The following is a 22,825-nucleotide window of genomic DNA, read 5'->3' as shown; positions in this document are numbered from 1 at the left end:
GTGCACGGGTGAACTCACACGGTGCGGGCACAATGACACAGAAAACTGAAGAGACGCACTGGAGCCGATGGCAGGATGGAGACATTCAGCTGGTACATTTCTGGACCGAAAACTTGTCCATTAAGGATGGCACAGTGGACCCGTTTAAACCATACAAGTACTCAACCTTTCTGTTACTTGAGTTACACCTAGTTTCTTTCTTACGGTGGCCCTGAAGTGCAACTGCTGAAAAAATAAAACAGCAGCTGCGAGATTTGCAGTGGCTGTGAGATTTGGAAGTGCTGAAAAATGTATTTTGTAATAATTATCTGAATCTCAGCCAATGAGTTCCTCATCCACCTAACAGACACTCATACAAGACAGTGTCCTAGTCCTGCGCTCTTGTTGGGAAGGATATATCACAAGAACCATCTTAAATTACCCACTGTTCTAAAACTTACTATATAAGGACCTACCTCGCTCTCCTTGTTTGTTGGGTAGAAAGATTGTGGTGGTTTTGACTGTGTTAATATATATATATATTTTAAGGATTGCTTGCGTTTTTGATTTGGACTCTTACTGAGAACCCTAATTTTGTGATTGAACCTGGACTGGCTGAGGACCCACTGCCTACTGATTTGGACAAACACTTTCACAATGTCAGAGAAGCCTTTGTGTTTGATCACTTTGTAAACTTAAGTGATGGTAACAAAGAAGGAAACCTGGACCCCACCGGACCTCACTTTCGCAGCCCCCCAGCTCCCCCGGACCTCACTTCATCAGCATCAGGTCTATACTGGGGCTTCTACATAGGTAACCATATGTAACGAGGAGTTAGTAAATGTCCTGCTGTTGTAGGGGTTCTAAGCTAGATATCTTGGATGGATGAGAAACTAAAGGATCTAAGTTCGTGCCCCCAACACAGTTTGTCCCTATACCCCCCAAATTTGAGGTATGTGCCCATCCTGCGTTATATATTTTTTTACATACCGAAGTATAGCTGTGACCTAATTTGGCAAAGTAGGGTTCAAGATTTAAATTCACAATGGCTACCTGAACTAACAGTAATGGGGCACACAAAAAGTAAACAGAGAGGATAACTAAACTATTCCTACCCTCCCGAATCTTACAGGACAGGCGAGACACCCCTACACCAAGATACTTATACAATAGAAAAACTATGGTCATGCTATGCTTCAAAGAAAGAAAATGCTATTGCTGCTTACTTGCGTTTTTCCCTTTTTACCTTCTCTGATCACAATGCTTTTTGACAAAAACTCAGGTGCAGGTGCACCCTGCGCTATCCTTTGCCCGAGCTTTGTCCAGGAAATCTCACTGTAGTCATCTTAGTTCAACGCGGGCTCTCCTTAACTGCGTGTCACACGGGTCCCGTTCACTTTGCACCTAGAACAGTCTCTTCTAAAAAAAAACTTGAAAAGAAACACAATTCCAGGCCAGTGTTCAAAAACAAAGTTCATTGTTTTCATATAAAAAACATGTTTATTTCCTCTGCACACTACACAGCTCCAATTTGCACACTCAACTAATCATGGCGACTACTCTTCCCGAACTACAGCCCACCCTTTTTCTCGAGAAAGCTACATTCCGATTGGACAGCAGGTTAGGCGATTCAGTAATTCAGTTGGTTTGCGAAGCCATCCATTACATTAGACCTCTCTGGTGTTCTTAATGTAACAATACCGTATTCTGAACAAAGTAGTATCCCTTACAGTATCCCCCCTGTTGAAAACCTGCTGAATTAATACAGGTTATATATCAAAACATTCAAGGCAATTTCAGGATACCTTTTAAGGGGTCTGTGATCTATAATGACAATACACTGCATATTTTTTGTAAATACCCTTCTATTAAGCTTACTGGAAGTGTACCCTTGTTATATCTCTAGGAGCGTCTCACAACAGGGGAATCCTCCCTCTCTAGCTCTAGATCATCCAAGGGTTCTGGTTCCTGCCCATCTAGAATTCCCTCTGTGTGTTTGTGACTCTACACACAGAGACGCACTGTTCTGTACTGGGGCTTCTATATAGCTAACCATAGAGACACACTGGTCTATACTGGGATTAGGTAACCATAGAGACACACTGTTCTATACTGGGGCTTCTACATAGGTAACCATAGAGACACTGTTCTATACTGGGGCTTCTACATAGGTAACCATTAGTAATATTACGTATTAGTCCTTTTATTCCCTGGAAGATAGCACTTCACAGCATTTGATCATGCTTCTTGTGTTACTAATACTTGTATTATTGATTGATTTCCCCCTTGCTCCCTTTCCTGTGACCTTACATCTTGACAGCACTTAGCTTTTACGTTCCAGGATGTATGACCTCACTTACTGTACTTACCTGTGTAAATTGGAAGTTGTAAAATGTATTATATTTTGAATTGCTTTGTACAATGTAAATTTGTATTTGTAATATTTGATGCCTTAACTGTATTCTTGCAATTTGTATAGCACTGGATAAGGGCATCTGCCAAGAAATAATAATAATAATAATAATAATAATAATAATAATAATAATAATAATAATAACAATAATAATAATAGCCATAGAGACACACTGGTCTGTACTGGGACAAGGTAACCATAGAGACACTGGTCTATACTGAACTGATGCTGGTCATGAAATGTACCCTGTGATGAGGTGTGCGTGATGGTAAAGCAGTAGCTCTTTTGGAGTATCAGGGCTCATAGTGTTGCATTTTTGCGGAGTTCTTCAACACAGGTTTGTATTTCACTATCATGTTTACTTTAAATAGCTCAGAGAAATGTCCTTTATTTAGAGCTTCTCTGAGACCCCTGATTGGAATTCACTGCTTTGTGCAGTACATCAGAATGTCAGTCACAGCTTTAATCACAATTCCTCTCAAATAAGCCTTCCTGGAATCCCGATTTAACCAATTAAAAATGTTTCTGTGTGGCTTTGTCTGTAACCTTCGGATGGACAGTACCAGTTGCTTGCTTCATGTTTTGAACGGCTCTGATTCAAATGCTTAAAATCTTTAAAACCATTTTTAGTGAATGTTTCTTCGGTGTGGGAATCAGAACAAATGCCTGCATATCTACAGATAATTGCATTTCTGGCTATGCTGTATTCCATCCAGCGATACTTCTCATACCACCGCTGTGATGAAAAACTTTGGGATTTAACACAAATTAAAGCAAATGCCTGCAATTTTGGCCGTGTAGGTGACTCATCTATTCCTTATAAATCCGAGGGACAGTAAAATGTTTCCTTACCGAATTCAACACTGGCCTGTGGATGCAAAGCAGTGCTTATATTGGTTTCTTCCGATGCAGTTGGTGATTTATCAGGTTGTGTAATGTGCTGTTCTGATAGTTCTCTTCTCGTCTTTTGAAATAATTCAACAAATAATTTTGTTTCACCATTTGTAGGAACTCCGTTCACAACTACATTTGTTCAGTTGTCATGGTGTGATGCACTACGTAAAAAAACATTTACCACAGCCAGTTATAACCTGCTTGTGCATAACTTAGCCAAAATGTAACCATTAGACTTGAAAAGAACCAGCCCCCATGCTTTGGAATAAAGCCTGTGATTTTCCGAAACACGTTATTGCTTCAGAATCTTGTATTTATAATGTTTTTTTAACACGCGGGAGAAATTTTACACTCTCTGATTGGGTGGACCTGAGAGGTAAGTAGGTGGGCCATGGCCCACCCAGGCCCACCCAGGCCCACCCATGGCTACGCTCCTGTTGTGGCCCAGTTGCTTATTTGACACCCAGACTTACGGCCCACTGATTAATTTAGGTTGCCTTTATTAAAGAGTCTAAAGACGGCTGTCCGGTTCTGAACTTGGACCTGAAGTATTGTGTATTATGAGTATCGCGTGTCTTCAAAGCATGCAGGGAAAATGTACAATGACTCGAGATCGTCACCCTTGAACTCCCTCACTACTTTTGTTCTCTGAAAGTAGCTGATAGAAACTTGCACACAACTAGTTATTCAGAGATAACATTACCACTTTAAACGATTTTTCAATTGGGCTATAGTGGCTGTTATAATGGGGTTTTAGATTTCCTAACATTGACTGGGAAAGCCCAGTTGAGACTACAGAAGCAGTAGTAGAAATGTTTTAGAGGGCAAACGACTGCTTTCTACCTCAATTAGTCAGGGAACCAACCAGAGAGAGCACATGCTATTTGATATTTTCAAACGACCAATGGTGAACTGCGGTCACAATATGGTTAGCTTTGAGGCATACTTTCACAAAACAAGGACCTACACTCAGTAGAGCCTATTACTAAAAATGAAGCCACATTTCTTAAAATCATAAATGTAACCGCTACACTGTAAAAATTATTTGTTGACGCAACGTGACTTAGTCAAGTCATCTTGTTGCTTTGACTCAGTTTAGCAAACATGAAGTGTTAAGTTCACTCACTGTTGAAATAACATGCAGTAAATTGAGCCAACGTACTCTATCAATTAATAAGCATTTAGAATTTTTAGTTAAGTCAACTGAAAAACATATTAATTGAACTTAATTTTTCAAGTTTTCACAACTATAAACCAAGTCTAATTGACAAAATATTCATTCTTCCTCAACTTTCATTACTTACAGTGAGGGAAAAAAGTATTTGATCCCCTGCTGATTTTGTACGTTTGCCCACTGACAAAGAAATGATCAGTCTATAATTTTAATGGTAGGTGTATTTTAACAGTGAGAGACAGAATAACAACAAAAAAATCCAGAAAAACTCATTTCAAAAAAGTTATAAATTGATTTGCATGTTAATTAGGGAAAGAAGTATTTGATCTCCTATCAATCAGCAAGATTTCTGGCTCCCAGGTGTCTTTTATACAGGTAATGAGCTGACATTAGGAGCGCTCCTAAATCTCAGCTCGTTACCTGTATAAAAGACACCTGTCCACAGAAGCAATCAATCAATCAGATTCCAAACTCTCCACCATGGCCAAGACCAAAGAGCTGTCCAAGGATGTCAGGGACAAGATTGTAGACCTACACAAGGCTGGAATGGGCTACAAGACCATCGCCAAGCAGCTTGGTGAGAAGGTGACAACAGTTGGTGCGATTATTCGCAAATGGAAGAAACACAAAATAACTGTCAGTCTTCCTCGGTCTGGGGCTCCATGCAAGATCTCACCTCGTGGAGTTTCAATGATCATGAGAACGGTGAGGAATCAGCCCAGAACTACACGGGAGGATCTTGTTAATGATCTCAAGGCAGCTGGGACCATAGTCACCAAGAAAACAATTGGTAACACACTACGCCATGAAGGACTGAAATCCTGCAGCGCCCGCAAGGTCCCCCTTCTCAAGAAAGCACATGTACAGGCCCGTCTAAAGTTTGCCAATGAACATCTGAATGATTCAGAGGAGAACTGGGTGAAAGTGTTGTGGTCAGATGAGACCAAAATCGAGCTCTTTGGCATCAACTCAACTCGCCGTGTTTGGAGGAGGAGCAGTGCTGCCTATGACCTCAAGAACACCATCCCCACCATCAAACATGAAGGTGGAAACATTATGCTTTGGGGGTGTTTTTCTGCTAAGGGGACAGGACAACTGCACCGCATCAAAGGGATAATGGACGGGGCCATGTACCGTCAAATCTTGGGTGAGAACCTCCTTCCCTCAGCCAGGGCATTGAAAATGGGTCGTGGATGGGTATTCCAGCATGACAATGACCCAAAACACACAGGAGTGGCTCAAAAAGAAGCACATTAAGGTCAAGGAGTGGCCTAGCCAGTCTCCAGACCTTAATCCCATAGAAAATCTGTGGAGGGAGCTGAAGGTTCGAGTTGCCAAACGTCAGCCTCGAAACCTTAATGACTTGGAGAGGATCTGCAAAGAGGAGTGGGACAAAATCCCTCCTGAGATGTGTGCAAACCTGGTGGCCAACTACAAGAAACGTCTGACCTCTGTGATTGCCAACAAGGGTTTTGCCACCAAGTACTAAGTCGAAGGGGTCAAATACTTATTTCCCTCATTAACATGCAAATCAATTTATAACTTTTGAAATGCATTTTTCTGGATTTTTTTGTTGTTATTCTGTCTCTCACTGCTAAAATACACCTACCATTAAAACTATAGACTGATCATTTATTTGTCAGTGGGCAAACGTACAAAATCAGCAGGGGATCAAATACTTTTTTCCCCCACTGTAAGTAATGAAAGTTGAGGAAGAATGACTATTAATTTCATTATTTGCAATCCACAAAGTCCATCTATAATCATTCAAACGCGGGCTACTTCATCTTTTCTTGCATGATCAGCAACTTTATCCCATGCTAATTAATACAAAAAATGTCTCAACTCCGGTAAAGTAGTATGTCATCATGACGTGATGGTTTTGGCACATGCGCATTACACAAAACGTTCATAGAACATATGTTTTGTGGTTACCTGAGCACGTTATTTAAAGTTTTACAATTCTGTTCAAGTTGAGGTTGTTGTAACTCATCTTATTGTGTGGTGAGACACTGCAATTTCACAGAACATGATTTTACTTGTCCAATTTCCAAAACGAGCTCTCTTCAATCTCCGTTTCAAATCCATGTTGATTTGCGGGTAATCACTGTATCCACTCAATCTTACTACAGTTGTAAGAAAACACCTGTAATGCTGTACAAATGCATGTGTTTTTCAAGCACATGAAAGATTGTAGACAGGTAGAGATCGCCACTTGAGTGCCAGACTGACTCTATTGTAAAGGGAAGGCAGGATTATGTGTTATATTTGAGTTATTATGTATTTAAATGACCAGTCAAAATAACCCGATTTTGGCTATTCTAGGTAAATGTGTTTATAACTTATTTATTTTCATGTTTATGCAGCTAAAACGCTGTAGGCATGTTTAATACATATAGTTAGGAATAGTCACGAATGGGTATATGCGCAGTGTATTTTGGAACACAGTATAATTCAAATTTGAATAACCAAAACGGTCAAATTGACCGGCTCTGCGCTTGTAGTGTTAAATGTGGGTGTCATATCGTGGGCCGCACTTCCATGTGTGACGGGCCGCAGGTCGAGAACCACTGCCCTATTCAGAACAGGTTGGTCAGATAGGACCAGAACCAGTGCAGACCCAAAGAACAGAGGACGAGCGTTAGGCAGACAAACCCCAGGGCCCCAGGGCCACAGGTTAGTGCTTTCCTGGAGGTCTTTAGCTCCCCTGTATAATGGACCATTCCAGAGAGATTCCCCTTTGCAGTCAATATCATCAGCTCAGCAGTTTGCCAATACAGATCCCTGGGGAGGTGGGGGCTCAAATCCAGGACCAGGGTTAGCCACCCCTAGCATAAAGCAAAACATTACATGTGTTTAAATGGTTGAAGTCAATACAGTGATTAATGAATTGATGTATTTATTGAGGTGGCTGTGACAGAGTGGCTATAGAGACTATTGCGCTCCTTCACAGCAGCGTCTCTGTTGCTTATATTAAGTTATACTAAGGTATGCTGAGCTGACGATATTGAGGTTTTTACAAAAGAAAAAACAGATAACGTGCCACAGGTTAACAACCAGTCCAGTCAAACCCTAAGAGAGATCAGGATAAATGAGGAGGAGGTAGTAAAGGGACTAGCAGAATTAAAAACAAACAAATCACCTGGGCCAGATGGTATATTTCCAACAGTACGTAAAGAAATTATGGAAATGATTGTATTAATTATTTCTAAATAGCACTGGTTTCACTGTTTTTGAATGTTTTGATGTTTTTTTTATTTGTCAAATGCATTGACCGTTATTGTTCTTTTAAATGCATCAGATTGTTTTGATACTTTTTTTTTGTTTGTTGTTTTTTACATTTCAGTTATTTTGACAATTTTTTCACCATTGCATAAATTAAATAGTCTAAAATGTGCTTTTTATTATTTTGTCTTGCTTTTCAAAGACAAAATCAATTACAAAACTACAATTAAAAAATATGTATTTAAGACTGAACATTAAACACTGTGCCAACAAAGCACAATAAATAAAATAAAATAAAATAGATAAATTTATATCTGGCCATCTTTGAGCCCCCCTTCTTGAATAGCCTACTGTGAAAGCCGGACACAAATAACGGGGAGAGAGAGAGGGAGAGTCTCTGGTTTCGGTTGTGTCCGGGCTTTATTTTGTTCAGGTATGTCAAAAAAGGGCGGAGATACAAAACAAAAACAAAATCAAAAGCAAAAGCAAAAAGTGTCCACAATCGGGGTGCTCCGGGCAGACAGGGGTAATAGACTCAGTCCACCTTCTTGTCGGTTAGCTGCTTCCGTCGGGGAGGGAGAGGGATTAAATAAACAGGGCACAGCCCACTTTATAGCGAGACACTCCTTTTCAATGGTGCTATATTTACGCTCCTGGGCGATAATTGTTTGCTTAGATAGAGGACGGGGTGTTCCTGACCCCCAACACTCTGGGACAGGACCGTGCCCACTCCAACTTCTCAGGCGTCGGTCTGTAGAATGAAAGGGAGAGAGAAGTCAAGGCATTTAAAAAAAGGGTGTTGGCAGAGGCGGTCCTTAATCGCCTGGAAAGCCACCTGGCACTGCTCCGTCCACTGGACCGTATCTGGAGCACCTTTTCGCGTCAGTTCGGTCAGGGGGTAAGCTAGGGTGGCAAAGTCCGGCAGAAACTGGCGATAATACCCGGAAAACCCCAAAAACTGCCGAACTTCCTTTTTGGACTTAGGAGGCGGACAGGAGGCAATAGCGGTCACCTTGTCAACGACTGGCCGTACCTGCCCCCCTCCTAAGAGGTACCCCAGATACTTGGTCTCCCTCCTCCCAACTGTTCACTTGCCCGGGTTTTCTGTGAGCAGCGCCCAGCCGATCCAGCAACTCATCCACACGGGGCATCGGATAGGCATCAAACCTAGACACTGCATTGAGCTCCCTATAATCAACGCAGAATCTAGTGCTGCCGTCAGGCTTTGGCACCAAGACTATAGGGCTACACCATTCCGATTGTGACTTTTCAATGACTCCCAGCTCCAACATCTTCTGCACCTCTTCATTGACAGCCTACTTTTTGTAATAGGGGGTGCGATAGGGTTTGACACGCACGCAGTGGTCCAGTGCTGTGTGGATGTGGTGTTCAATGAGAAGTGTGAGCACGGGTCGGTGAGAAAAGACATGCTGGAAGCGGCACAATAAAGAGCAAACGTGCTGTTTCTGGGCGTTTGTTAAATGGGCGTTTGTTAAATTGAGTTCAGTGCGAACCTCAGAAACAGCGGCTTCAGACTCTTTATTGTGGGGGGAACTAAAAGCACCCAATGCTTCCTGCTCTCGCCACTTCTTCAGCATGTTCAGATGATAGATCTGCTTTTACCTCCGACGATCTGGGCGACACACCTCATAATCAACATCCCCTAAGCGGCGTGTGACCAAAAAGGGTCCCTGCCACTTAGCCAGCAGTTTAGATGTTGAATTTGGGAATAACACCAGTACCTTGTCCTTGGGTGAACGATCGTAACCGGGCTCTCCTGTTGTACATGCGCTGTTGTCGCTCCTGGGCCTGTAAGAGATGCAACTGTGCAAGTTTCCCCAGTGCCGATAGCCGATCTCTCAGGTCCAGGATGTGCTGTACCATAGAGGTCTGGGAGGGGGCGGTCGCCTCCCAGTCCTCCTTTATTAAGTCGAGGATGCCCCTCAGCCGCCTCCCGTACAGCAGCTCGAAGGGAGAGAAGCCAGTGGACGTCTGGGGCACCTCGCGTACAGCGAACAGCAGGGGTGGCAATAACTTGTCCCAGTCCCAAGCGTCTGTGCTCACAAACTTACAGATCATGTTCTTTAGGGTTTTATTAAAGAGCTCCACTAGGGCGTCTGTCTGGGGATGATAGATTGAGGTCCTGATGGACTTTATCCCCAGCAGCCTACAGAGGTCTCGCATCACGCGTGACATGAATGGAGAGCCCTGATCTGTCAGGATTTCCTTTGGGATCCCCACCCGAGTGAAGACCTTAAACAGCTCCTCGGCGATCCTAGTCGCTAACATTGTCCGTAGACGAATTGCCTCCAGGTACCGAGTGGCATAGTCTACTATGACCAGCACAAATTGATACCCCGCGGAGCTTTTCTCCAACGGACTGATCAAATCCATCCCAATGCGCTCAAATGGTATCTCCATGAGAGGCAGCGGTACCAGCGGAGCCCACGGTACTGCACTGGCATTGGTCTTCTGGCACTCCGGACAGGCAGCACACCATCTTTCTACCTCCTTTTTGATGCCTGGCCAGAAGAATCGGTCCATTATCCGGCTTAAGGTCTTGTCACGACACAGGTGACCTGCCCCAGCCAAATCAGATGAGAGCCTATGATCCTTAATATTAGATAGATAGTTTTCACTAGCGAGCACCCGGCCGGGCGATGTCCAGGCTGCCCGCAACGTCACCGTGGTTTTTCCAGGGGACCACACACTGCCGGGGGAGAGAGAAAAAGAAGGAGCTAAGGAGGCAGATTTGTTTTTGGGACAGGCAAGGCGAGAAGGGGAAGTGGGTCGGGGAGAAACATGTTTAGGTGTGGTGTTTGGCAACATGCTGGTATCCAGGACAGTCGGGTCAGAGGGGGTCTTGGGAATGGAAGGGAGGGTGCCCGCCGTCGGGCATCAGAAGGTGGCATCGTCCCGGGCAATGATGGTTCTCTGCCAGCCTGGTGCCAGCCTTCAGGTTGGACGTGGGAGATGGCAGATGAACTGCTCCAAGGCCACCAGGTCGGCAACTTCCGTGGCTTGAGCCAGCGGTGGCAGGCACCGGGAGCCAGGTTCGAACCGGAGGCTTCTGAGCTTTCGGCGCTGGCCGTCCGACGTCAGACCGACCCGGTCCAGGACACTGTCCCTCAGACTTTTGTAGTCTAGGGCATCCTCGGGACGAAGCACTCGGGTGGCAGGGGAGCCAGGCGTACCGCCCACTCAGACTCCGGCCAGTCGCAACACCGGGCAGTGCGCTTGAAGATGGTAAGAAAAGCCTCCGGGTCATGAAGTGAGCACTGACTCCGGTGGTACTCGATCCCACAACCTTTGAATGACCACTGCCCTTTTCACTAAAAGTCCAACGCGCTATCCATTGCGCCACAGAGCATGCCTACTGATGATGGGGCATCTCAGCGTGCTTGTACAAGTAGCATTTACAGATGTGTTTTTTTAATCGCTCTCTCTGATATAGAGACGAAAGGAAATGATGGGTTCTTCTTTTAGATAATACGACTCATGTTGACTTGACTGTGAGGGAAAGTTTTTGTCAGGCACACTGTCTGTGTGTTTGTCTGTCTATCTGTGGCTGTCTGTGTGTCTGTGGCAGTCTGTGCTTGTGGCTGTCTGTGTGTGTGTCTGTGGCTGGACCGATGGGGCTGATTGGAAACATCATCGACCTGGGTTTCTCTTCATCACAGATACATCTTTCGCTGCCCACATGCCCGAATTGCTTTTCAGCTGGATCACAGCCTCGCCCCAGGTGGGCAAAACCTCCAAAAGTGGTACAAACTCATCCACGTATTCCAGTGTTTCCGAGAAAGCTTGGCATAGTGAGTGAGAAAGTCAACCCTGACAGTGTGGCGACAGATGAGAAGCCACGGAATTGATGCACTCTGTGATGTCATAGAAGTCAGCTGTGAGAGAGTTCTGAGATGTCATCGCTGAACTGGCAGTGAAGGGAGAGGGAGAGGAAGGCAAAGCATGTACATGGCTTCTCTCGCTGACTGGGCAAGATTGGATTAATGAGAGAGTGCAAGGACGGAAATGCAGTTGTTTTCTCGAAGAGTGTAGAAGAGTTTTCTGGTCTCCTGATGGAGGTGTGGGTTCAAATACCACTTCTGACAGACTGATTTATAGCATGACCAATGCTAGGAATTGCAAAAGTGTTCTTTTATTTTCTGACATTAAGCTGTTGGTCACCTCGACTCGGTTGCATAAGTGTTGAAAGTCACGGATTCCCGCAATTCTGTGGCCTCATTCTCAAGGCTATCTTCTATAATACACCTCTCAAAAAAATAAGGGAACACGTAATCATCACAGCATAACACCAAGTCAAATACACTTCAGGCATATCAATTTGTACAGTTAAGAATCCAAAGCGGTGGTGAATCACTCTCTCCTTTTTTGGTGCAAATTAAAGTGACAGCAGGTGCACCGGAGAGAGGCAACAGCAAGACAACCCCAAAAAGGGAATGGTTTTGCAGGTGGTGGCCACAGACGATTGCTCTCTCCTTATCCTTCCTGACTGATTCTTCTCTAGTTTTGCCTTTTGCTAGTGTCCTTGTCACTACTGGTATTATGAGGCGCTCCCTGCAGCCCATTCAGGTTGCACAGGTAGTCCAGCTCCTCCAGTATGGCACATCCATACGTGCCGTCTGAAGAAAGTTTGCTGTGTCTCCCAGTACAGTCTCAAAAGCATGGAGGTGGGAGAGTTACGAATTATGCAATGTACGGTGAAGATCTTGAGGTTTCCTAGACTTCGATCACGGAGATCCGATGTGTGATTTAAGAGTTCCCGCAGTTTTCTTGATCAGTATATAATCTCCCGGTGGACGTATACATCCTCTCAGAATGGCCGAGTGGTCTAATTTGCCAGACTTAAGATGTTGTTCCCTTGAAGAGTGTAGAACGGTTTTCTGGTCTCCTGATGGAGGCGTGGGTTCAAATCCCACTCCTGACAGATTGATTTATAGCATCACCAATGCTAGGAATTGCAAAAGTGTTCTTTTCACACTTGTGTGTAATGCATTTTGCAGCCAAATTACATAAACATGAGGAAATGCCTGGCAGAGAGACTGCTTTTGATGGCCGGTTAGCTCAGTTGGTTAGAGCGTGGTGCTAATAACGCCAAGGTCTTGGGTTCGATCCCCACATCGGCCAAGACCGATCGTAGGTGCTCATCCGTCTAGTTCGAGTCCTGTTTTTTGAATGTTTGACATGAAACTCCCTGAAGGCAAGCGTAGTAGTGCACTTAAGCAGTGGTAGGATCCACAAGACTTCATCAAGCACTGTCAAAGTCGGCCATCTACATGCACACGGGAAAATGTCCTTTCGCCGCTTTGCTTTTCTCAGAACACTTCATTTGCATTCTGTCCTCTGATAGTTTCAACTCGTGGGCTCCTGCCAATTCCTTATTACACAGACTTGGAGAGGGAAGCAATGCCAGTGGCTTCAAGAATCAACGCAAGTTTCATGAATGGCACATCTAAGCCATGGTGCCAACCAGACATTGAGCTGTTGGTCACCTCGACTCGGTTGCATAAGTGTTGAAAGTCACGGATTCCCGCAATTCTGTGGCCGCATTCTCAAGGCTATCTTCTATAATACACCTCTCAAAAAAATAAGGGAACAAGTAATCATCACAGCATAATACCAAGTCAGTTACAGTTCAGGCATATTAATCTGTACAGTTAGGAAGCCTAAGCGGTTGTGAATCACTGTCTCTTGTTTTGGTGCAAATGAAAGTGACAGCAGGTGCACCGGAGATAGGCAACAGCAAGACAACCCCAAAAAGGGAATGGTTTTGCAGGTGGTGGCCACAGACGATTGCTCTCTCCTTATCCTTCCTGACTGATTCTTCTCTAGTTTTGCCTTTTGCTAGTGTCCTTGTCACTACTGGAATTATGAGGTGCTCCCTGCAGCCCATTCAGGTTGCACAGGTAGTCCAGCTCCTCCAGTATGGCACATCCATACGTGCCGTCTGAAGAAAGTTTGCTGTGTCTCCCAGTACAGTCTCAAAAGCATGGAGGTGGGAGAGTTACGAATTATGCAATGTACGGTGAAGATCTTGAGGTTTCCTAGATTTTGATCACGGAGATCCGATGTGTGATTTAAGTGTTCCCGCAGTTTTCTTGATCAGTATATAATCTCGCGGTGGACGTATACATCCTCTCAGAATGGCCGAGTGGTCTAATTTGCCAGACTTAAGGTGTTGTTCCCTTGAAGAGTGTAGAAGTGTTTTCTGGTCTCCTGATGGAGGCGTGGGTTCAAATCCCACTACTGACAGATTGATTTATAGCATCACCAATGCTAGGAATTGCAAAAGTGTTCTTTTCACACTTGTGTGTAATGCATTTTGCAGCCAAATTACATAAACATGAGGAAATGCCTGGCAGAGAGACTCCTTTTGATGGCCGGTTAGCTCAGTTGGTTAGAGCGTGGTCCAAATACGCCAAGGTCTTGGGTTCGATCCCCACATCGGCCAAGACCGATCGTAGGTGCTCATCCGTCTAGTTGGAGTCCTGTTTTTTGAATGTTTGACATGAAACTCCCTGAAGGCAAGCGTAGTAGTGCACTTAAGCAGTGGTAGGATCCACAAGACTTCATCAAGCCGTGTCAAAGTCGGCCATCTACATGCACACGGGAAAATGTCCTTTCGCCGCTTTGCTTTTCTCAGAACACTTCATTTGCATTCTGTCCTCTGATAGTTTCAACTCGTGGGCTCCTGCCAATTCCTTATTACACAGACTTGGAGAGGGAAGCAATGCCAGTGGCTTCAAGAATCAACGCAAGTTTCATGAATGGCACATCTAAGCCATGGTGCCAACCAGACATTGAGCTGTTGGTCACCTCGACTCGGTTGCATAAGTGTTGAAAGTCACGGATTCCCGCAATTCTGTGGCCGCATTCTCAAGGCTATCTTCTATAATACACCTCTCAAAAAAATAAGGGAACAAGTAATCATCACAGCATAATACCAAGTCAGTTACAGTTCAGGCATATTAATCTGTACAGTTAGGAAGCCTAAGCGGTTGTGAATCACTGTCTCTTGTTTTGGTGCAAATGAAAGTGACAGCAGGTGCACCGGAGATAGGCAACAGCAAGACAACCCCAAAAAGGGAATGGTTTTGCAGGTAGTGGCCACAGACGATTGCTCTCTCCTTATGCTTCCTGACTGATTCTTCTCTAGTTTTGCCTTTTGCTAGTGTCCTTGTCACTACTGGAATTATGAGGTGCTCCTTGCAGCCCATTCAGGTTGCACAGGTAGTCCAGCTCCTCCAGTATGGCACATTCATCCGTGCTATCAGAAGAACCAGAAGGACCAGTATCTGCTTTTTTGTGCGAGGAGGAACAGGAGGAGCATTGCCTGAGCCCTCCAAAATGACCTCCAGCAGTCTACTGGTGTGCATGTTTCTGACTAAACTGTCAGAAACAGACTCTATGAGGGTGGCACGAGGGCCCGTCATCCTCTAGTGGGACCTGTGCTCACAGCCCAGCACCGTGCAGCTCGATTGGTATTCGTGAAAGAGTGTGGAGGCACCGTGGTGAACGTTATTCTGTCTGCAACATCATCCAGCATGATCGGTTTGGCTGCTGGTTTGGAGAGAAACACAAAGTGCCCTCTGTGTATTCACTATGCAACCATCAACAACTCTGACCTGGTCATATATATGTCCCAGGGCATCATCCTGTGTCTGGTCCATAGCGAAATCGGAAACCCGGTTGAAGGAGGGATCCAGTGTCGGGCCTTCCACTGGAAGAAGGAGAGAGGAGGTGAGTCCCAGAACTCGTTCCTTCCCCTGGGTCCAACAGGGTACTGTTGGCTGCTACACGACTGGAGTCAGAGGGAAGGCTGTCCCTGCCCCTCTCATCACCTGCAGTCACTAATGGTGATCGGTCCCCAGAGACATGTCCCAATTGTGCCCCAGCCAAATCAGACAATGAGAGCCTAGGATCTTTAATATTGGACAGAAATTCAGAGCCTCTGGGTCGTCCTCTGGTCCCATCTTTGGAATCTGCAGACCTGCCCAAGCCGGGTTTGCTGCGGTAAACAGCAGGGTTAGGTGCAGGAGCTGGTACTTGAAGTTGCTGGACAAGCGTCTCGAGAGTTTGTTGTTTTTGAGCCTGCAGCTTCACCACTGGGGCCAACAACTGTTCCACTGGAGACGCCTCCATAGCTGTCCTTCCGGGTACAGAGTTCAGGGTAAGTATGTCACAAAGCTTCCCCACATTGGCCACCAAATGTAAATGCCGGACACAATAAACGGAGAGAGTCTCGGGTTCCGGCGGTGTCCGAGCTTTATTGGGGTTCACAATAGTCCAACAGAAAAAAACACAAAAAGGGGAAAACAAGGCAAAACCAGCACACAAAACATCCACACAAACAGGGTGCTCCGGGCAGTCACAATAAAGTCTCCCTCGGGGAAGGAGAGGGATTAAATAGATGAAGCACACCTGCCAATGACGTCACAGTCGCCTCAGTGATCATTGCCTGCAGCCGTGAGCTCACAAGCTGTCTGCGAAGCAGCGGACAACACGGCTGCAACACATGAGCACCTAATTAGTGTGCGTCAGCAGCAGCCATGCCGTGACAGACAGCGTCCTGCCAAAATCACAATAAGATGTATAAAAGTACAGAAAAACAAAATGTAATAAACTAAAAATGATCTTTAATACATAGAACTAAAGAAAATAGGTTTAGTGTTTACAGATTCCTTTTTGGAAATACAATGACATGCATTACAAATGAGTATTTACATTTTATTTACAGCTGGTGCTCATGTGTCACTGTGCCCCTCAGGCTGTGGCAGGCGGTGACATATTGGGCAGCCAGGGAGGCTGTGTGTCCCTCCTCCAGGAGGACTGACCATTTTTATTTTTTCTCAGTTTTGTCAAAGGTAGGGTGGCATTCATTATTTTGTTAAGGAATGTGTCCCTTATTTTGGGCATATTTATTGCATTGCAGGAGGAAGTGCAACTCTCTCTCTCTGTCTCTTTCTCTCTCTGTGTGCGTCCGTCTGTCACTGGAGGCGTTTGTCGTCCCCGTCCAGTGACACCCTCTTAACTCCCCCGGCCCCCTGGAGCGTGACCTACAGCCGAAGGGAGCGCCTGAGGGCTGGTTGGAAGCATCTTGGACTCGGGTTCCTCTTCATCACCAGAAGGGGGAGCCGGAGTAGATTCCTGCAGAGATTGACACTTGTTTTTTTGTTTCAGCAGAAACAGTGCGGAGGCGACCCAAATCCTGCTGGGGGGAGGTGTTTAAAAAAAAAAAGTTTTATCTTCTTCATAATGACATTATCCTTCAAGAAAAGACAAAGGGCATCAGATGATCAATACGTTAATACATCTCTTATAATCTCTCTTTAAAATACCAACTATTACAATGTTAACCATACATAAACAAAACAACCTATGCTTTTGTTTTTAATGTTGCTAGATCTCACAGTGATAAAATAAGGAAGATATGGTTTAACCAAAAAAGTTGATAAAACATTTCTTGGCAGAGCGCAAACAGAGGACATGTAAATAGGCTGACATTAAATTAAAGATAAGATTCTAAATAAGCTATCTTTTCTCTTCAGTCATGATGAGGAAAAATTGATAACTTGAATAATTTCATTCAGAATGACAAAGTTGCTCAATGTAAGCGCATTTTTCAGAGTAACGTTAGCACAGCTTCCTACAAATTGTCTGATAGATAAGATTAAAAAATGTTACAAATGAGAATTATACTATTAATATTGTACATTTATGATCATTATGTTTGTAGTTTGGATATGTCGATAATATATTTGACAGTAAATGGGTTTTATACGGTGTGTCCAAAAAAACTAAACAAAAACCCATCCCAATTTGCGTTACGTGATCGGGACCACTCCGTGGACCACAGTGCCGAGGTCCGGACCACTCAGTCGCTGTGGTCCAGACCTTGGACCAAAAAATGTTACAACCCCTACTGCTCCGCTGTGTCAGTTGTTTCTGTAACTGAATCACAAAACTGGGTTTTGATGTGCTCCCCACGTGCGTGTTTACAACGTCACTGAAGAAAAAAAACATCGAATCTGGAACACTGACGAGAATTGGAAGAAGCCGTGGCTGTGGCTAACTGTGTCTGTGAGTAGTATAGATGGCAGCATCACTTATTTTGACAGCCGGAAGTCCCGCCCTCCCTATGTACTTTTGAACTGGAACTCCTCTCTCCTTCCCAGCACCCCCCTGGGTTACTCTTTGACCCTCCCTCCTTATGTACCATTGAACCGGAACTCCTCTCTCCTTCCCAGCACCCCCCTGGGTTACCATTTGACCCTCCCTTGTCAGCCATCTTGGATGATATCGGCCATTTTGACTGATATCGGCCATTTGTAAGGTCATAGGTCATCTGGTAAGATGGTAGCCATTTTGTTAGGGTGACATCCATCATGGTGAATGTCCAAGGGCACCTCACACTGCTGGTGTGGAGGTGTAATGTTTAATAGCATAAACTGTGTTTTTAAGGTTATATTGTTTTATGATACTGTTTAAGTAAATAAAAAGAGAATAAGAAAAGTTTTAAATACATATATATATTTAAAGTTATATTGTTTTATGCTACTATTTTAGTAAATAAAAAGAGAATAAAAGTTTTAAATACAGATATATATATAATCAATAGGTTATATTGTTTTATGATACTGTTTTAGTAAATAAAAAGAGTATAAGAAAAGAAAAGTTTTATATTTTATTTTAGGTTATAATGTTTTATGATTTGTTTTAGTAAATTAAAAAATAAGAAAAATAAAAGTTGTATATACACTCACCTAAAGGATTATTAGGAACACCATACTAATACTGTGTTTGACCCCCTTTCGCCTTCAGAACTGCCTTAATTCTACGTGGCATTGATTCAACAAGGTGCTGAAAGTATTCTTTAGAAATGTTGGCCCATATTGATAGGATAGCATCTTGCAGTTGATGGAGATTTGTGGGATGCACATCCAGGGCACGAAGCTCCTGTTCCACCACATCCCAAAGATACTCTATTGGGTTGAGATCTGGTGACTGTGGGGGCCAGTTTAGTACAGTGAACTCATTGTCATGTTCAAGAAACCAATTTGAAATGATTCGACCTTTGTGACATGGTGCATTATCCTGCTGGAAGTAGCCATCAGAGGATGGGTACATGGTGGTCATAAAGGGATGGACATGGTCAGAAACAATGCTCAGGTAGGCCGTGGCATTTAAACGATGCCCAATTGGCACTAAGGGGCCTAAAGTGTGCCAAGAAAACATCCCCCACACCATTACACCACCACCACCAGCCTGCACAGTGGTAACAAGGCATGATGGATCCATGTTCTCATTCTGTTTACGCCAAATTCTGACTCTACCATCTGAATGTCTCAACAGAAATTGAGACTCATCAGACCAGGCAACATTTTTCCAGTCTTCAACTGTCCAATTTTGGTGAGCTTGTGCAAATTGTAGCCTCTTTTTCCTATTTGTAGTGGAGATGAGTGGTACCCGGTGGGGTCTTCTGCTGTTGTAGCCCATCCGCCTCAAGGTTGTACGTGTTGTGGCTTCACAAATGCTTTGCTGCATACCTCGGTTGTAACGAGTGGTTATTTCAGTCAAAGTTGCTCTTCTATCAGCTTGAATCAGTCGGCCCATTCTCCTCTGACATCTAGCATCAACAAGGCATTTTCGAACACAGGACTGCCGCATACTGGATGTTTTTCCCTTTTCACACCATTCTTTGTAAACCCTAGAAATGGTTGTGCGTGAAAATCCCAGTAACTGAGCAGATTGTGAAATACTCAGACCGCCCGTCTGGCACCAACAACCATGCCACGCTCAAAATTGCTTAAATCACCTTTCTTTCCCATTCAGACATTCAGTTTGGAGTTCAGGAGATTGTCTTGACCAGGACCACACCCCTAAATGCATTGAAGCAACTGCCATGTGATTGGTTGGTTAGATAATTGCATTAATGAGAAATTGAACAGGTGTTCCTAATAATCCTTTAGGTGAGTGTATATATACAAGGTTATATTGTATACATTTGAGAAAAATAAAAGTTGTAAATACACATATATATTTCATTTTAGATTATGTTTGATTATACTGTTTTAGTAAATTAAAAAATAAGAAAAATAAACGTTTTATATATATTTAAGGTTACACTGTTTTATGATACTGTTTTAGTAAATTAAAAAGAAAAATTAATATTTACCCAGAGTGGGATTTGAACCCACATGTGTTTTTAGTTTATATGTTTTATGATTAGGGTTAGGATGATACTGTGTTTGCAAAATAAAAAGGTAAGAAAAAATCGATTAAGAAATGTATAGACTTACATATATTGCATGTCATTACATATATATTTAAGCAAACACAGATAAACACACATACCTATATCTCTTTAGTTTATATTTATCAATAGACAATAGAGAACAACAGTGAAATATATAGAATTATATCTGTTCATTTTGACCAGCACTGTACTTATTATATTTGTTACATTAGTGAATGCTCAAACGTAGCCTTAACATGTATCATATTTAAGAATATACTGCATTTCATTCCATTACACACACACACACACACAAACATATATATATCTTGTTAGGTTTTATTTATCAATAGACACTAAAGACATGCACACCACTTTTCTTAGAGAGACACAGTGAAGCACTATTTGTGAATACTCATATGTAATAAATAATATATGTATATATGATTTGTTTGTGCTCAAATGTATAGAATTAATAAAATACACACACACACACACAATGGTGACTTTTATTGTGGCAAACAAGCATTTTACAACATGGAACATAGTCAGAAGTAGAAAAAGATACTCCATGAAATGTTGTATAGATACTTGTAATCATTAATTTCTGGTTCACAACACCAACATTGGACAGAAACAAACACTGACCTGTACGGAGTAATGTCATTTCCAGCATATTCCATATATATTCTATTCAGTCTTTCACTCTTGGCTTCTTTTTCAAAGTTATACCAGGTTCTGGCGACAAAGTACATCAGGTATCTATTGTAAATAAAGTGAGAAACACTTAAGTTTCTATTCCTTTGGAAATACCTTATTTTTCAAACCTACAAATACATGGTGACAACTGCAAGCATGACACACATACAAAACACAGAAATAGGGACCACACTGCAAGGATATAATAAGCACAAATGGTATTTTACTGCAAATTTTAAGTTTTGTAAAATTATTTATGTAACTTCTAGGAGTAATCTGCAAACTACATAGTGAAAATGCAGTCAGTCTTCAGGAAACACACACAGCAGACTGAAATAAGCACAACGTCATATTTATATGAACCAAAACTGCATTCTACTAAACCCTGAAACTCTGAAAAATCACTACAAACTCTATGTTTTGTAAAATGGCTTATTTCACAGACACAGAAACAAATAGGCTCACCCTCAACATATTCCAACACTTACAAAAATTATGATGTAAACTTAAAGGTTTACCAGTAGTACAGGGGTATTATTAATCTATTCATGCAACTTTTAGACACTTGTCTAATACAGAGCTAACAACTGCATTGATAGCGGGTAGCAGGGCTTTGACAATGCTGTGCGGTGGGGTTTAAAATGACTTTGTAGGCCAGGGCTTTAAAACCTTACCCCATTGTAACATTTTCAAATTAGCCTCCAACCCCTAAAATACTAAGACATGTTTTTTGTATCATATGTATCATGTTGTTATACTATGTACATTAATGTGGTTTATAATTTTGATTTAATTTGACATAATTTTATCATATTTTTAATTACAAATTCATATATATAAATAACAAATACTATATAATAATAGTAATAATAATGCAAAAACATATTAAGCAATCATATTTTTACTTACAGAATAATATATTTAAAATAACAATATAATAATTTAATAATAATAATAATAATAATAATAATAATAATAATAATAATAATTTAAAAACATATTAAACAAAACTCACCCTGACTTTGTCACAACCTCAGGATGGGGAACCTCTGCTGTAGACCCTCATCCACTCTGTCAACAGTTTGTAGGTGACATGTGCAGAAACATGAAAACTCAGTCTTGGTGGGGTGTTTCTGTCCAGTGGTCTGATCTGATACAACTTTCTACTACATTTCATATTCTATTAAAATATAACAAATTAGTAGTTCATAAAAAAGTGCTCCTGCTACTCTTATGAGTGTCTCTACAGCCCCTCATTGCTCCCTTGCATTACAGAGCATGACACGTGCTCTTCACATTGAAATTCACATTCATGTTGATGTAGGACTCGTCAACACAAAACTGTACAAAAATACATGAAATACATAAACAATACAAACATTAAGAACAGAAACCACTTTCAATCTGACATTTCACAGTATAGAAATTAAATAAGTTTGAATTACCTCATGGTTTTCCTCAGGCTCGGAGCCAGGCCCCATGTTGCCATCAGTGTCAGAAGCTGAGCGCTCTGTGTAAGATTCAGAATAACGTTCAGCTGTGTGCGGTGGAGAGGGGAAATGGAGATGCAGAGCAGGCAGAGTGTCTGTGAGACGGGTTTCTGTCCTGCTTGTCCTGCAGAGCCTCTCTTATCTGAAATGGCACTGGACACAACCAAAGCAGCAACGTCCCACAGGCAACAGGTCCTTAAGAGAGAACACTGTCAAATTTAACATTCAATAAAAGTCCACAGTTTTGACCATTTTCAGTTGAATTAATCCTCCGCATCAAATGCATTGAGACCATACACAGCTTTCAGATGCCTTGTACTTTAAGATATGTTGTATATTTAGGCTACCCTGTTATTGCTTGAATAAAATGTTATTTTATGAGAGCAGTAAGAAAAAGGGGGAACAAAGATATATAATTCAATTAATAATTTTAAGCACTCTTGCTATTAGAAATAACTAAGATGAAGGCCTAAACTGGCTATCTAGTAACTGTTTAAAAATAAATGGTTTTCCGTGAGTGTGCTAAAGAAATGAACTTCTCATTTCTGTCATTACAGTGAACTAACTGGAATACGTACAGCATACACCTAACAATTGCTAAGAATTAAATGCTTTTCTTTATGAAATGTAAGATTAGTGCTCAAAATAATTAGACATCTATATTTCTAACTGGGCTTGATTATGTTGACTGTTTATGGCTG

General features: G+C 42.5%; 2 non-coding genes across 2 annotated transcripts; both read left to right on the top strand.

Annotated features, from left to right (window-relative positions):
• Nucleotides 1-12,753: 12,753 nt before the first annotated feature.
• trnai-aau (transfer RNA isoleucine (anticodon AAU)) lies at nucleotides 12,754-12,827 on the top strand. The gene has a single exon. It is a non-coding gene; the product is annotated as a tRNA-Ile (tRNA).
• A 1,251-nt stretch (nucleotides 12,828-14,078) lies between these two features.
• trnai-aau (transfer RNA isoleucine (anticodon AAU)) lies at nucleotides 14,079-14,151 on the top strand. The gene has a single exon. It is a non-coding gene; the product is annotated as a tRNA-Ile (tRNA).
• The last annotated feature ends 8,674 nt before the right edge of the window (nucleotides 14,152-22,825 follow it).

The sequence above is a fragment of the Amia ocellicauda genome, chromosome 12 (assembly GCF_036373705.1).
Source record: "Amia ocellicauda isolate fAmiCal2 chromosome 12, fAmiCal2.hap1, whole genome shotgun sequence".
Classification (NCBI taxonomy): Eukaryota; Metazoa; Chordata; class Actinopteri; order Amiiformes; family Amiidae; genus Amia; species Amia ocellicauda.
The sequence above is the reverse complement of the archived record's forward strand: the minus strand, read 5'-3'. Positions and strand labels throughout refer to the sequence as shown.